This window comes from Cupressus sempervirens, chromosome 5 (assembly GCF_028749045.1).
Source record: "Cupressus sempervirens isolate cs-2001-9-10 chromosome 5, ASM2874904v1, whole genome shotgun sequence".
Taxonomy (NCBI): domain Eukaryota; kingdom Viridiplantae; phylum Streptophyta; class Pinopsida; order Cupressales; family Cupressaceae; genus Cupressus; species Cupressus sempervirens.
In genome coordinates this window covers 718727214-718745462 of record NC_143122.1, presented here as the reverse complement: position 1 = coordinate 718745462, position 18249 = coordinate 718727214, and positions in this window count along the sequence as shown.

Here is an 18249-nt window from a genome sequence, read left to right as displayed (position 1 = left end):
CACATGCGCCCTTCTTCTTGAAAGGGCATCAAACTTCTTGGAGATGCTCTTCAACTTCTATGGCGCCCTTCTTCTCAAAAGGGCATCAAGCAATTCCAAAGTGAATGGCTGGAAATCTTGCATGCCTACAAACCACAATATTGCTCTACTCAAACTGTGAGCAATATAATGGGTCACATTCACAATTAAAATTTATATCATAGAACACCCACCAATACATGCTCCAAAGTCCTTGTGAACCAACTTCCCATCAAAACCGGCAAGTTTGTCAAACTTGGTTTCACCCTAAAGCCATTCCTTATCACCAATAGCTTGGGCTCTTAACAATACTTCCAAAACAGAAAGCAGAAACAAATTTGAATCCGCGGCGTTGGTATGAATCTTAACACCATTACCCTATTGAAAACGCAGAATGATCCAATAAACTACACTAAATCCTAATGAATTGTGGTAATACAACTTATCTCAAATAGAAGCCTCATTTTCTCTCTCAATCCAAAGCCCTATATGCAACCAATTCCCCGAATGATAAATTTCAATTGAGAGAAAATTCCAAAACATAAAACTTAGTCTAATCCCCAAAAATAAGTTGCTCTACATCTATTGGGTATCATTGATATCAAGATCCACCATGAAGGAATTCACCTTGGCCAAAATATGTGAATCGTTGTAGTTCTAAATAGCCTATACAAAGGCTCAAACCTTAGCCTCCATATTGGGAGCCCCAAAATAGATGAATCATTGGAAACCCCATTGCACCCAATCTACATTATCTTGGCAGCATTGGTAGAGTGTCGATCATCTGATGAACTGTAGAAGAAATATACAAGTATTCTAGTCACACCTAGAATTAAAAAATGAAAAGATTTTTAATGTCCCCCAAAATAGAAGAATCCACCACATCTATTTAAATCTTATCTTTTATCTGTAAAGATAGGTTGTCAGTTGTTAGAATCTCATCATACCAGTGTATTTGCAAAAATATTTTTTAAGATTTTCCCCATTATGAGGGATGGGAGAAGTCAGTAGTTAAATTAAAACTAAGTTTTTACATGAATCGATCTATGCTTCAACATGAACACCTATAGTACAATGAATGATATGATCTGACAGGGAGATCATTACAGTATAAAGTATGATCAGAAAACAACTTACTAGCAATTTGAAACCATTTACTGACATCATTTTTTAGGCATGAGACAAATCCCAATTGTAGGCAATCTCATAGGGAAAGCCTATCGGCTAATAACTGTATGAAAGTACACAAGCTAACCTATGCAATCAATGGCTTCGAAAGTTATGGAAAAGACACAAGCGATTGCAATTTGCGATGGAGGAAAACACGTAGATCAATAGGCAAATAAGAATCCCAACAAGTCTATTTGAATGTCTATTTGATTTTTCTGTCATGTCATCGGTTTTGACTCATGGATTAGTTGCTTGTGTTTTGTTCTATCCCCACCATTACTTTGTATTATTTTTTCTTATAGGTCCCACATTAAAACATTTGTAGGTTAATTTTTCCATTTTCATTTCTTGCAGTGTTAAGGGAATTTTTCAATCAAGTATTTCATAAAATTATTTGGCAATGGCGGGATGCCCATCTGTGCTAGATTTTTATTTTCAATTGAATTAATAAATATTATAAAATCATCAAATCGGATTGATTTGATCGGCTATATAGTCGCTTCCCACCCAATGCTCTCTGTACCCTCAGATATCAACAATATTTAATTATTTAAATGTGTAATTTTTTCCAAAATTTATTACATTATTTATAACATTTATAACAAGAGCTCTGCAAGAGCTTGAATCCCTGCCTTTGCAATCAATGATTAAAAAATCATTTAATCCTTAGACCATATGGATGTGATAGTCAAAGACATACAATGTTTTTGAAAAGAGAAGTTTAAATTTTAACAAATTTAATTTAGATTTTTAATTAATATTTTAAATTTTAATTATATAGAATAATGTGGCAACTAGCCATTGTCTAAAAATATAGAACTTAATGTAATGTATTGTAAAATCACAAGATTTGAATTAATAGATTTTTAACCAAGAAATTTAAGATTTATTGAATTTTATTACATAAGTTAAACCTAGAAATTAATTGTGTTTAATTTTTATTATTATCAATATATACTAAAGTCTATATATATAAAGCAATACAACTCTTAATAGCAATATCATATTATAATAAAAAATCAAATTTAATTATTTACAATGATTATTGATTTATATAAAACTAATTTTTAAAATAATTTAAAATATATTAATATTTTTAAAAACTATTTTCAAAACTAAAAATTGTGATAATTAATATTGATTAGACATTATTTTTGTTGTGTAAGATAGAAACATTACTTTTTTGAAAATCTAATGAACATGTGACAAATGTGGAAAAGATAAAGTTGTAATTAATAATAAACTTGTAACAAATATGGAGAAGATAAAGTTGTAATTAATAAATTCATTATTGCATGATAAAGTTGTTAGAAAATATTTGTATTTTTGTTGGAGAAAATTGAATTTCATCTAGGAAAATAGTCATTAGCCAATTGAAAAAATAGAATTTTATTTTTATAAATAGATTTAAAAATATACAAGCATATAACTTTAGGAATAGAATAATTGTTCCTAAAAATTAATAATGGGGGGTGAAAAAAAACAATAGTTCCTTGCTTTCTAAAAGATAGGGACTAATAAACCCACTTGACATGTAGCCCTATTTAAGTCAATACTTTAAAAAAAGTTAAAAGGAGATGAGTGGATCCCACACCCATTGATCTATGGCAATGACTACCCAGCCAATTATTTCGATATGGCTGGGTGCCATGTTGCCCATGCCCATCCATAGAAACTACGGAACCTCTACCACCTCAAAATACTTGTTGTCAGAAGCCGCCTCAAAATACTCGCCGTCACATTTGATTTGATTGTTGCATACTACTTAATACATACATAGTCACATTATGGTTATAAATTTTAACTTTTAAATTTTAAACATAAGGTAAGTTAGAATTATTTTATTTATAGTTATATTAACTAAATAAATTATAAAAAATACATTCAAAAATAAATTTAGTGGAGAAATATTATTAAAGTTTATATTTGCACATGATATTAGTAAGTTTAGTGAAAGTATATTTTAATTATTATTTGTAATGTTAATATAAATTTTTAAATTTTTATCACATTTTAAATTTAATTTAATTTAATTTTATCTATTTACATATCAATTAAGTTGCTTGGTTCTTCTTTTTAAAACTCTGGAATAATGACTTAAATATGAATTATTTTCTAGAGTTTTAAAAAGAAGAACCAAGCAACTTAATTGATATGTAAATAGATAAAATTTAATTTAATTTAATTTAAAATGCGATTAAAATTAAAAAAATTATATTAACATTACAAATAATAATTAAAAATATACATTCACTAAACTTACTAATATCATGTGCAAATATAAACTTTAATGATATTTCTCCACTAAATTTATTTTTGAACTTATTTTTTTATAATTTATTTAGTTAATATAACTATAAATAAAACAAATCTAACTTACCTTATGTTTAAAATTTAAAAGTTAAAATTTATAACCATAATGTTACTATGTATGTATTAAGTAGAATGCAACAATCAAATCAAATGTGACGGCGAGTATTTTGAGGCGGCTTCTGATAGCGAGTATTTTGAAGTGGTAGAGGTTTTGTAGTTTCTATGGATGGGCATGGGCAACATGGCACCCAACCATATCGAAATAACTAGCTGGGTAGCTATTGCCTTGATCTATCTTATTTCCCTCAACCCCACATTGGTCTTAAAATATGCCTAAAAAAGTTTTTAAAAAAATCATTGAACTGACTTAAACCCTTACCTTTTACCCAACTTCCCATCATCCTTTAAGCAAGGCCAATGCACCTTTATTGACTTAGATTTCTGCCCAAGTTGCAGGGGCATGTCAGCCCCTTGGGAAGAATGGACATGGCCTTGGGGAGCATCCAAGTTTTGGGAAACGAGACTAGGCAAGTGGCCAAGTTACATTGGTTGTAGGGGTAGTTATAAGGGCATCTTACTAAAGTTTTAGGGGTATCTAGGTTAGTATTATTAGTTATTGATTATTGTTTATTATTTTATTAATTATGATTACTATTAGTTGTGGAAAATTATTTGTATTTAGAAATTTAAATTAATTTAGTATAGCAGGTAGTGATTGTTGTTATGTTAGTTAGTAACCAATAGCATTTAGGAATAGTCTAAGTATTAGTGTTAATGTTTTTTTAATAGATATTAATGTGTAGTGTGACTAGTATCAAGGGTTTTTTTTTTTTTTTCTAAGCGTTAGATTGGTAAGTTGTTAATGGGTAATTTAATAATAGGTAATAGTTATTAGTGTAGAGATAGGACTAAGATGGTGTTAGAAAATATTTGGTCAGTTGGTGCTCTTGTTTCAATGTGAATAGTATTATGACTTTTCAAAACTTGTGTTATTTTATTAAGAACTTATTTTTGTAAATGTCTTTAATATATTAACATTATTGTGAGAGGTTTTGGATTAGTCCTAATGTTAATTTCTAAGTGTATGTGTTATAAGAAGGGTTGTCTAGATAACTTGATAGGATGATGTGGGTTATGTTAGAAAATAAAATAGATTTCGTAATTGGTTTAATGATGAGAAATTAATATTTTATTTAGTTCTAATAGGTTATGTTAATAATTGGATCCAATTATCATTAAATTGATAAATTAAGTGTATATTTAGTTTCCCTAGGGAATTGATCTAGTATAATGTAATTTAAGTGTTTGGTACATATAATCAAACCTAATGTAATTCATGTTATTGATCAAATAAATTGATAAATTAAGTCTATATTTAGTTTCCCTAGGGAATTGATCTAGTATAATGTAATAAGTGTTTGGTATATAATCAACCCTAATGTAATTCATGTTATTGATCAAATAAAATGATTTGTAAGTAAGGTTTATTAAGTTGTAATTAGGTTTAAACCGCAAATGGGTCATTATTGTGGTGTTTTTCTATCCTCATGTAAAAGGTGAAACTTGCAAACCTAACTTCACTAAGTTACACCTAACTAACTCAAATTTAATTTGAGGACTTGGAAATCCTAAATACCTCTTTGACTTGATGTCACACCTTTATACTCACGAACCTATGGTTTAACCAATCAAATTTAATCAACCCGTGTTAAGTATTTTTGTAGTACTATAACTTATGGTTTTGAGCTAATGTAGTATGTTTTAATACCAACTATGCATCTTTATGAAATGTAATTGGGATTCAATTGTGTGCCTAAATCTAGAAAAAACAATGATCTCTTTTATGTGTACCTTACCTACACCTATTTACCTTTACTCGAATCGATGTTTAAACAATAAACTAAAAACCTTAGAACTCTAGTAAACTAATTGTGTAACCTCAAGACTTGAGCTCAACTTTACCATGTTGTCATCTTTCTGCAACGTATTCAATGTTAGTGTGTATTAAACTTAGTTGTAATTATCATTTAAAAAAATGTTGGTGTATTTTTCCCTAATTCTTAGGCATAACATTTTGGTACCAAAGCCTAGTTTCATAACACTTGGGCAATAATGGGTCTATGATAAGGGTAAGAGTTTATAGGTCACTACTTGTAGTAGAGATTTCTAATTGGAGACTTTCAATGAACCAATTTGTTCTTTCTAAACTATGAAATGATAAGCAAAGCTAAGTACAACCTAAAATTGGCATTAATGATGTTCAATTGTCAATGATAATAGATAACCTCGTCTTTATGAAATTCAATTGTCAATCATAATAGATAACCTGGTCTTAATGAAATTTTAATAAAATGATTAAATGAAGGAATTTTTTATCCTTATTAGGATATATAATAATTTCACAAGTATTTAAAATTGTCACACTAGTCAACTTATAACTAAGATGGAAAATATCCCATATTTATAAGTATGGCCATCATTTGGATTTTTTGTTCATGACAAATATATTAAGTTATTTTACATACGATTGACTAGAAATTAATATCTTGGGAAAATACCAACTACACAACTCCATTGCTATCTAAAAGATAATAAAGAACAAATTCTTCATTATCGTCTTTGAAAATTCATACCATGCTACCAAAAGTAACTCATAAATTATGATCTCAATTCACACATGCAACTAGAAGACTTATGAGTTAGAAAATGAGCCTTCTTTCAATAATCTTACAAATAATCTTCTTTCGATAGAGTTTACACATGCATATAACCAAAATGTAGGGGGTTATTGATAGTGTAGTTGTACTATGAGTCATTGTTATAACACAAATTCCCTTATCCCAAATTTTTTATAATTACATATTGGGGCATCTACCCACAATCTTACTTAGGTCAAATTTACCACAATATACAAGTTGAAGTTGTGTTATCAAATGCACCCAATTGGGTATGATTCTGAATACATATATATCCTTGTCCTATATTACTTCATTGGTTACACAAATTCTAAATTTTATCAAAGAAAGTTGAATGTTGGTACTCTTAATAATAATCAATATTTTCATGCCCCTTAACCATAAATGACTTGTGAACTCATCTTTAGATTGCAGGTCTACATCTAGGTAGGAAAAAAATTATAGGTAATATGTTTGTCATTTATTCTTACTACTAGATCCTCACCAAGGTAAAAGATCATCATCACTTTTCCTACCATATCTCCTGGCTTACAATCCTTCCATTAAAAAACTCTAAAACTTGAACCTTCATCTCATATTGGGCTAGTGATCTCATCGTGACTTTACTTATTATATACTATAGGGTTATGCTTATTTTAATTCCATGAATTTATAATATTTAAGTATAAGAGAATACACTAGATTGTTATGATTTTTGTATCATTAATACCTACACAATAAGCTTGTTAGTATAAACACATGGGCATAGTCCCAACTTAGAAATTTGCATTTTATATCTTACCAATTCAATGATAATCCTAAATACTACTCACCATTGTAGTTATGTACTTACCATCACATGTTAGGATTAACCTCAGACAAAAATAATAGTTACATGCAAATATAACCAATACCAAAAAATAGTAGATCGCATAAAAGAGAACACAAGACACCAAGATTTAACGTGGTTCACCCAATCCCTAGGCTACGTCCACCAACAACAAGTCTAATATTATTATTATCCAGTGATTACAACTTGATTACAATCTGTAATCCCTTACAACTCAATACCGCTGCAAGAACCAATTTTTGCATCAAACAAATGTTATAAAAATCCCTAACCCTAAGCCTTTTATACAATCTTTTTGCCGCTTACAAAATTAGGGCTAGAATAATAGAAAATAGTAGATGGTGCATTTTACAATATAATAGCATTTTTGGCTTTGGGGGCATTGCCCCCCAAAACCCCCATAGGGGTGTTGTCGGTTGACCCCACCCTGTATTGTGATAGGGAGCGCACCTGGGGTGCTGCCCCAAGACCCTACAAGGGCACTGCCCCTTGATCTTGTATAATGTAATTTAAGTGTTTGGTATATAATCAAACCTAATGTAATTCATGTTATTGATCAAATAAATTGATAAATTAAGTCTATATTTAGTTTCCCTAGGGAATTGATCTAGTATAATGTAATAATTGTTTGGTATATAATCAACCCTAAAGTAATTCATGTTATTGATCAAATAAAATGATTTGTAATTAAGGTTTATTAAGTTGTAATTAGGTTTAAACCGTGTTGCCCCACTTTTCACCATATACAAATTTTTCAAAGTGGAAAATGAACTAATGTCATGTTTTGTCAAGTTGGGTCAAAAGGTCTTTCCTCTTTAGATGCTGAGTTTCTCCATCGGGTTTTCATCTTTCCCCTTCTCTCGTGTCACATATAGCCCGAGTGGGTATTTCTTGATTGTCGTGAGTCTTAAAGGGTAGTTTAGAACCATACTCGATGGGGATTCTCGAATTGTGCTACATCAATTGATTTTCTTGCAGCTCGTTTGATTTGGAAATAGAGAAATTGAATTGGTAGAAAAGCAGGTTCTGACTTCTTCGTAGTAGGGTTTTTGCACCCCAAAGGTGAATTTTCGCAAAGGCTGGCGAATGATATTTCTAAGCTTTATTGAAGTAAAACGAATCGTGTTATGAAAAGATCATTCAAATGATGTCATGATTTCACAACGAGAATCATTTTAAAGTTCGAAAAGTAACCAAAATAGTGATCGGCGAAAAATCAAGAAAGAGCTTCTCCGGGGCAGGTTCTGAAGTCAGAAATCAGTTTTTCGAAAAGATGTATGTAAAGGAATAAGGAGTGCCAGTGGGCCCCACCTCTCACTTGCAAAGCTGGTTTTGTTTTGTCCAAAGGCTTAAATTAAAGTGGATATGTTAGAGGAAGTAAAAAGATGGGCATTGGCAGAAGATCAAACTTCTTCTTCTCCATAGCAGGTTTTCGCACCCAGAAGGTGAAACTCCATAGGGATCCATAGCTACTAATTGTAGGCTGAAACAAGGATAGGTAAGCCACATTATGATTAAATCATTCAAATATCATCGTGTTTTCATAGCGGAAATTACTCAGAACTCATTGGGATGAGCAGGATAAGCATCGATAGAAAACTCAAAAGTACTTTCTCCTTTGGCGGGCTTCAAACCAAGAAGTAAGTTTTTCGCAAAGGCCTAAATAAAAGGGTAAAATTACTAGTGGGTCCCATTTTTCAATTGCGAAGCCTCTTCTATGTTTTTCGAGGGCTTGTAGTAAAGTGCTTAGGGTAGAAAAGGTAAAAATGAAAGCTTAAGAGGAAAGTCGAAAATTAGCTTCTTCGCCGCGGGTTTTCTAGCCTCGAAGATCATTTGTCACATTCTAAGAAAAATAATTCCTGCAAGTGTGGTAAGTATGTGAACTGATTGCAAATTATTTTGGGCAAGTAAATAGAAGCAAATCAGTGAATTGATAAGGCTTTTGCAAGCAGAATTGAGTTAAGTGGATTTTGCCCTAGGAAGTTCTCCATTCTTGTTTTTTCGAAAGATGGATGAAACAGAAAGTAAACTAGTAATTAATGAGAGTTATAGTTGAGCCAATGAAAACAATGAAAAGACAAAGATAAATTAGTTAGAACCTTTACATCCACCAATCCAACGGATTTACCCTTAATTTTTCTCATGTGGCGCGATTTATGAAATTCAATGGGCAAATCTAGGATTATTTTAGAAAGAGGGAAGTAACAAATTTTCAAACTACCGTTTTACTGTTATGCTATTGTACTAGATAGTGCTTTCAAGTAATTTTCAAAGTTACAGAGTTTTCTTCTTGTATCATCTGCAATTGTTTGAATTTTTGCTATCATACATCAAATAAAATGGCAACAAGATTCACAATTTTTGATGGATTGGGTGGAATTAAGTCAGCGTGGTCGACTATCACAGATACTTCACTTCATTTTTATGATATGCAAGATTTTCAAAGGAGATTAAGAGCAGAGCCAATTCATCCCATAACGGAAAAACTTTAGGGAAGCGAATTAGTAGAAGCAGCTAGGTTTCCTATAGCTGTACAAGCCCCAGAGTTAATTTTGGAATGCGTCAATCATTACAACTCGGATACAAAGCAGATTATATTGTCTGACCAAATAGTGTTGATTTCAATTGATCATCAAGCAGTAGTGAATTGCTTGTGAATTCCAGAATAGGAGGAGTTCTCTGATTTAATGATGAGTGGAGCCATGTCTGAGTTCTCTTTGAAGAAGATGGTTTGGAGGAGGGAGATCATGTAGTCTTGGTTTCAAAAGCCAAGGGGAGCTAAGAGTAAAGTCCCTAAAAATCTTTTCGGCACAGACCTCAAACCAGAAATTGTTGACATTTTGGTTTTGTTGCATCGTCTCAAAGGTGAGGTAAAAGCTTTTAATTTTTTAGAGCAGTAATTCTTTTTGGTGCAAGTTATTTTCTTAGACACACAGTATATTGATTGGGCGTATGAGAATACATCCGAGTAAATGATGCATTCACCATGAGGATTTGCAGGGAGCTCCAAGGGTGTCCAGAGTGGAGATTTAGTCCAGAAGTGATGGTGACCATCGGTCAATTTGGCAGTTATTTCATTAATTTCTCATCATTTTCTTATTTGCATCTTGCAACGTTTGATGGATTTCCACTGAAGCTGCCCAGGTATCCAGATGATATGATCATGCTCATGGAGATAGTGAGGCAAGCAATCCAAGTGAACATGTTGAGCACCAACTTGAGGAAGAAAGGGTATGAATTCCCTATAAAAGTTGGAGCATACAATTGTGAAACCAGATCAGATGCAAAGAATATACTCAAAGCATTTGAGAGTAAATAAAAATTGGAAGAGTATGAAGCAGTAAGGCCCCTGTTTGATCCTAATGGAGATGCCAGAGATGTGCTCCAAATTGGAAGCGTAATAAAACATGTGACAACCATGGAGGATTATTGTGAAGATTGTAAAAATGAATTGGAGAGTCGAGATCGTGCCTTTGCCAGATTTACAATTGATCAGGTAAAGACATATGGTATAAATTTAGATGTGGAGGGATTGGAAGATGATGGTCAAAATATGTATAGTAATACATATTTGACTAAGTTGAGGAATACTCCCATTAGTTCCGAACCATATATTGACATAGAAGAAGACTTCGATGTCATGATGGCAAGAATTATCAAAAGGACTGGGAAGTGGGTTGAGTGGACAGCTAAGAAAACCCAGAGCAAGAGAAAAACTACTTAAGCTTCTCCAGCTACAGCTACTCCTGTTTCATCTCAAAGTGCCACACCTAGTGCTACTACTGCACCTACTCAAGGCCTAGCTCAATCTGCAGGCGAAGGTGATCAACCCCCAGAGAAGAATGTTCCAATAGCCCCAACCTATCAAGGTGGATCACTACCAGTCAATTGAGCTCAGGTTGAAGTTGAAAAAGAAACAGAAGAATAGAAAGATGGATCTCCTGCTCTAGTCTCTCCTCCACATGTCACTCTACCCCCATCTCCTCAAGCTTCTCCAACTCCATCTCCTCATGTCACCCCTGTCTTATCCCCTCATCATAGCCCTACACCATTTGTAAGTGCTCCTTTTCTAAAGCCCACTGGTTCTCCTATTCAAATAGTAGAGATCCGAGATGATAAAAGTAGTAGTAGTGAATCCATTGAGTCTGATGAAGTTGCAAAGAAAAATCAAGAAGAGGAGAAAGCTCCAGGTTCATCTAGGCTTCTTTCTCGAGATCCGAAGACCCCCTTTTCTGCAACTACAACAACAACGACTCCAGTGAAGAAGAAAATGTTCAGCATTGAATCACTTGGAACAACCTCCGAAGTGATTAGTATAGAGTCTTGGCTCGAGGATACTTTGGAGAAGAAGAGGAAAAGAAAAGATGTAAGTTTTGTTTCAAAGGATGTTGTATCTCAAGCGGTTCGCTCAGGATCTGCCATAGTAAAAGCTAAAAAGCAGAAGACCTTGTCAATATTGGGACAAGATCCAGAAACAGGGCACTTAACTATGGAGGTAGCAAAACCAAACAAGGCAGGGAGAATCAAAGATATGATGCCAGAGGACTTCACTTTGCATTCAATTGATCTTGGAGAGGCTAGACATGATACAAAAGTAGGCCTATGGAAGTCGAGTAATGAGGTGATAGAAGAGCAACTGGAGAACCTCAAGTCATCAAAGATCAGAATGAAGGCTGAAATAGAAGAGTTAAGAAGGTTCATCAAGAAATTAGTTGTTCCATTGCCAACTATTACTAGTGTGCCTGCCATTGAAAATCCTTCAGCAGAAGAGGTACAAGCCTTCATATCACAGCTCCAAAAAGATAGGCATTTTGGTCGGATTGGAAAGGAATGGATTAAGAAACTCAATGTAGATGGAGTTTCCCTAATCGATCAAATTGGGAATATTATCCTCTGGCTAGAAACTAAAAAGGATAACATTATGTCTAACAGTAATACCTTGGCTGGAGAAAGAGCGAGATGCATAGAATGTATTTCTCTCTTGGTGATGGTTATTCAGATGAAAGCAAAGGATGCAATTGAAGCAAAGATTCTTAAGAAGGGAAATGAACTTCTGAATGAATGGCTCCAAATTATGCAGTTCAAGATGGAAATGATTCAAGAGGCTGAGAAAGGACTCAGAGAAATAGGGGACAAAGTGAAGAAGACCCAGGACAGAGCATTTGAGCTTATACGAGGATTGCACACTGAGTCACAAACCAATGGACAAGGGAAATCCTTTATTAATATAGAAGTGATGAGGAATAATTTTTCTATATATTTAAGTAACCTATCCGGGATAGCTTCAAGCAGTCAAAATAGGGTAACAGAACTGCAAACACTTGGTGGATGCATGTATGTGGCTGCTGAAGAAGTGGCAAGTCAGTTGAGTGAAATAAAAGAATTAGCTCTAGAGAATTCAAGGTGGCTTTTGAGATTCACCAACGTGCAAATACCCAATCATGAAGAGTTGATTCCCATCATGGTGGCTGCTAAAACATATAAGACGAAAACAGAAAAGGGGAAGAAGTCCAAGTGATTTAGATTACCCCCTTTTCATTTTCTATTGTAAATTTTGGAATCTTTGTTAATATTTTGATATGATAAATTGGCATCTTGCCATTTGTCATCAAGAGAAGATGAATCGATTAACATTCCCATTGTAACGATCATCTCTCAAATCCTATATGTATGAAATTCAATGATTAATCAAAGGTCGGAAAATTTTTGGTGTGAAGTACTATTTGTTGCAGAGACAATTGAATGGCACTTCGTTTCAATCATTTTTTCGTTCCAGTAGGTATTATGATTAGTTAGTATTTCCTTTCTTTGTTACAGAAAACTAAGGAAGAACAAAGTTTCATTTCCCCTATTTTTTGGAATACGAATGAATGTAATAAGTATTGTTATAATTCATTTGACAAAAGGATTCTGTTAATTTTTCCTCATCTATCAGTCGTAGTCTGGATTTTAAATTTTAATTTTGTTCTAGTCTTATGCAAATAGATTTATGGATTCATAAGAGGTGTGGATACGTGAATCTGTTTCAGTATTTAGAAGTATTTCTTGCCTGAATTAAGTTCTAGTTAGGCTCAATTCGGTTTGCCTCTTCTACTCTCGGGTTAAGAGCATACCCCATATTAGTCTTAGGAATAAAACATAATGCCTTGAACATCATTCACATAGGGAGCTGTACCTCAATTCAGAGGGAAACTAGATATTCTTAGAAACGGTTTCCCAATTGTCGTGTAAAGTTGTTCTTCGTTATAAGTTTGGGCACCTAAAAAGAGGAAAAGAAGAAGAACAATCTGTTTACTAACAAACTGCAAATGGGTCATTATTGTGGTGTTTTTCCATCCTCATGTAAAAGGTGAAACTTGCAAACCTAGCTTAACTAAGTTACACCTAACTAACTCAAATTTAATTTGAGGACTTGGAAACCCTATATACCTCTTTGACTTGATGTCACACCTTTATACTCACGAACCTATGGTTTAACCAATCGAATTTAATCAACTCGCGTTAAGTATTTCCGTAGTACTATAACTTATGGTTTTGAGCCAATGTAGTATATTTTAATACCAAGTGTGCATCTTTATGAAATATAATTGGGATTCAATTGTGTGCCTAAATCTAGAAAAAAAAATGATCTCTTTTATGTGTACATTACCTACACCTATTTACCTTTACTTGAATCGATGTTTAAACAATAAACTAAAAACCCTAAAACTCTAGTAAACTAATTGTGTAACCTCAAGACTTGAGCTCAACTTTACCATGTTGTCATCTTTCTACAATGTATTTAATGTTAGTGTGTATTAAACTTAGTTGTAATTATCATTTAAAAAAATGTTGGTGTATTTTTCCCTAATGTTTAGGCATGACATTTTGGTACCAAAGCCCAGGTTCATAACACTTGGGCAATAATGGGTTTATGATAAAGGTAGGAGTTTATAGGTCACTACTTGTAGTAGATATTTCTAATTGGAGACTTTTAATGAACCAATTTGTTCTTTCTAAACTATGAAATGATAAGTAAAGCTAAGTAAAACCTAAAATTGGCATTAATGAAGTTCAATTGTGAATGATAATAGATAACCTGGTCTTAATTAAATTTTAAAAAAATGATTAAATGAAGGAATTTTTTATCCTTATTAGGATACATAATAATTTCACAAGTATTTAAAATTGTATCGAACATTATCAACTTGGAGAAAAATAAGTTAGGAGCCTGAAAACATCCTTCAATCATGTGATTGGAAATGTATAAATAACCTAATAATTGGGATAAAAGGGTTTAGCATCATATTTTATAGAACTCAGATTAGACCTAACCATGTCACTTTTGAAGTATAGTAGTTCATTTCAATTATAGAAGGGATCAAGTAGACTAGTATCAATTTGAACATTACAACATAAGGGAAACCTATGATCTTTACAATTTAATTTTCTTCCTTATGTTAATATATTACATAGATAAAAGTAAAATGGTTAATAAATAGGAATCTAACACATTAATTAAAGTATACAACACCATAAATCTGTGAGGGTACTTCCAACCTATTATGATGTTATAATCTATTGTTTCGGTATTCTTTGGAAAGAAACCAAGAGTTCAATGTAAGTTTTCAAGAAACCTTTGGGAACCTTGAATGATATGACAATAATCCAAGAAAATATTTTGACAAGTGAGTTAGTTATAAACATGCAAGGCAAAAAGTATCATAGTTCTACTACGAGATATAGAACCCTAATTGGGTAATGAAATTATCTGAATGTGATGTTGTGATGTGGTGCCTAATAAAACTCAGAGGTTTATTCAATGTGACTTCTCTCCAGATTATTTTAATGAGGGTTTGGGGTAGCACCCACAAGACAGGATCAAGGGGCAGTGTCCCTGCAAGGTCTTGGGGCAGCACCCCAAGTGCGCTCCCTATCACAGTACAGGGTGGGGTCAAGGTGAAACACCCCTATAGGGGTTTTGGAAGCCAAAATTGCTATTATGTTGTAAAAGGTGCCGGATACTATTTTCTATTATTCTAGCCCTAATTTTGTAAGCGGCAAAAAGATTGTATAAAAGGTTTAGGGTTAGGGATTTTCATAACATTTGTTTGATGCGAAAATTGGTTCGTGTGGCAGTATTGAGCTGTAAGGGATACAATTTTAAATACTTGTGAAATTATTATATATCCTAATAAGGATAAAAAATTCCTTCATTTAATCAATTTTTTTAAATTTCATTAAGACCAGGTTATCTATTATCATTGACAATTGAATTTCATAAAGACGAGGTTATCTATTATCATTGACAATTGAACATCATTAATGCCAATTTTAGGTTTTACTTAGCTTTACTTATCATTTCATAGTTTAGAAAGAACAAATTGGTTCATTGAAAGTCTCCAATTAGAAATCTCTACTACAAGTAGTGACCTATAAACTCCTACCCTTATCATAGATCCATTATTGCCCAAGTCTTATGAACCTAGGCTCTGGTACCAAAATGTCATGCCTAAAAATTAGGGAAAAATACACCATTTTTTTTTTTTTAATGATAATTACAACTAAGTTTAATACACACTAACGTTGAATACGTTGCAGAAAGATGACAACATGGTAAAGTTGAGCTCAAGTCTTGAGGTTACACAATTAGTTTACTAGAGTTCTAGGGTTTTAGTTTATTGTTTAAACATCGATTCGAGTAAAGGTAAATAGGTGTAGGTAAGGTACACATAAAAGAGATCATTATTTTTTCTAGATTTAGGCACATAATTGAATCCCAATTACATTTCATAAAGATGCATAGTTTCTATTAAAACATACTACATTAGCTCAAAACCATAAGTTATAGTACTACAGAAATACTTAATGTGGGTTGATTAAATTTGATTGGTTAAACCATAGGTTCATGAGTATAAAGGGTGACATCAAGTCAAAGAGGTATTTAGGGTTTCCAAGTCCTTAAATTAAATTTGAGTTAGTTAGGTGTAACTTAGTGAAGTTAGGTTTGCAAGTTTCACCTTTTACAGGAGGATGGAAAAACACCATAATAATGATCCATTTGCAATTTAAACCTAATTACAACTTAATAAACCTTAATTACAAATCATTTTATTTGATCAATAACATGAATTACATTAGGGTTGATTATATACCAAACACTTATTACATTATACTAGATCAATTCCCTAGGGAAACTAAATATAGATTTAATTTATCAATTTATTTGATCAATAACATGAATTACATTAGGTTTGATTATATACCAAACACTTAAATTACATTATACAAGATCAAGGGGCAATGCCCTTGCAGTGTCCTAGGGCAGCACCCCAGGTGTGCTCCCTGTTGCAGTACAGGGTGGGGTCAATGGGCAACACCTCTACGGGGGTTTGGCCTGAAGCCAAAAATGCTATTGTAAAAGGCGCTAGCTACTATTTTCTATTATTCTAGCCCTAATTTTGTAAGCGAAAAAAAGATTGTATAAAAGGCTTAGGGTTAGGGATTTTCATAACATTTGTTTGATGTGAAAATTGGTTCTTGTGGCAGTATTGAGCTGTAAGGGATTATGGATTGTAATCAAGTTGTAATCACCAGATAATAATAATATTAGACTTGTTTTTGGTGGATTTAGCCCAAGGATTGGGTGAACCACGTTAAATCTTGGTGTCTTGTGTTCTCTTTTATGGGATCTACTATTTTTTGGTATTGGTTATATTTGCATGCAATTATTATTTTTGTCTGAGGTTAATCCTAACATGTGATGGTAAGTACATAACTATAATGGTGAGTAGTATTTAGGATTATCATTGAATTGGTAAGATATAAAACTCAAATTTCTAAGTTGGGACTATGCGCATGTGTATATACTAACAAGCTTATTGTGTAGGTATTAGTGATACAAAAATCATAACAATCTAGTGTATTCTCTTAGACTTAAATATTATAAATTCATGGAATCAAAATAAGCATAACCCTATGGTATATAATAAGTAAAGTCACGATGAGATCACTAGCCCAATATGAGATGAAGGTTCAAGTTTTAGAGTTGTTTAATGAAAGGATTGTAAGCCAAGAAACATGGTAGGAAAAGTGATGATGATCTTTTACCTTGGTGAGTATCTAGTAGTAAGAATAAATAAAAATAAATGACAAACATCTTACCTATAATTTTTTTCCTACCTAGATGTAGACCTGCAATCTAAAGATGAGTTCACAAGTCATTTATGGTTAAGGGGCATGAAAATATTGATTATTATTAAGAGTACCAACATTCAACTTTCTTTGATAAAATTTAGAATTTGTGTAACCAATGAAGTAATATAGGACAAGGATATATATGTATTCAGAATCATACCGAATTGGGTGCATTTGATAACACAACTTCAACTTGTATATTTTGGTACAAATTTGACCTAAGTAAGATTGCGGGTAGATGCCCCAGTATGTAATTATAACAAATTTGGGATAAGGGATTTTGTGTTATAACAATGACTCATAGTACAACTGCACTATCAATAACCCCCTACATTTTGGTTATATGCATGTGTAAACTCTATCGAAAGAAGATTATTTGTAAGATTATTGAAAGAAGGCTCATTTTCTAACTCATAAGTCTTCTAGTCTCATGTGTGAATTGAGATCATAATTTATGAGTTACTTTTGGTAGCATGGTATGAATTTTCAGAGACAATAATGAAGAATTTGTTCTTTATTATCTTTTAGATAGCAATGGAGTTGTGTAGTTGGTATTTTCCCAAGATATTAATTTCTAGTCAATCCTGTGTAAAATAACTTAATATATTTTTCATGAATAAAAAATCCAAATGATGGCCATACTTATAAACATGGGATATTTTCCATCTTAGTTATAAGTTGACTAGTGTGTAGTTCCATAATAAGGCCTTTCCTTTATTTTTAAGGAGTTCTTAGAATGATAATCATCACAATTCAAAGTTACATAGTATTGAAAGGTGCAAAAGCCAAAGTATCTTTGCATCTCAATCATACATTTAATACTATAAACCTTTCACATAACCATATACCTTGATATTGTCTCATTAGATCCCTAACCATTCATTGTGTCTTTTAATCCTTGTCATCCGTCTAATCACTGAAAAATGTAGAAAGATATAAACTAGTATCTAGTTGTTAAGAAGAAATATGAAGTCATTATCATGCCAAAAACCGTTGGAAGAAAGGTTCATTCACTCAAGTGTAATGAATTTTGTTGTCTATGTTAGT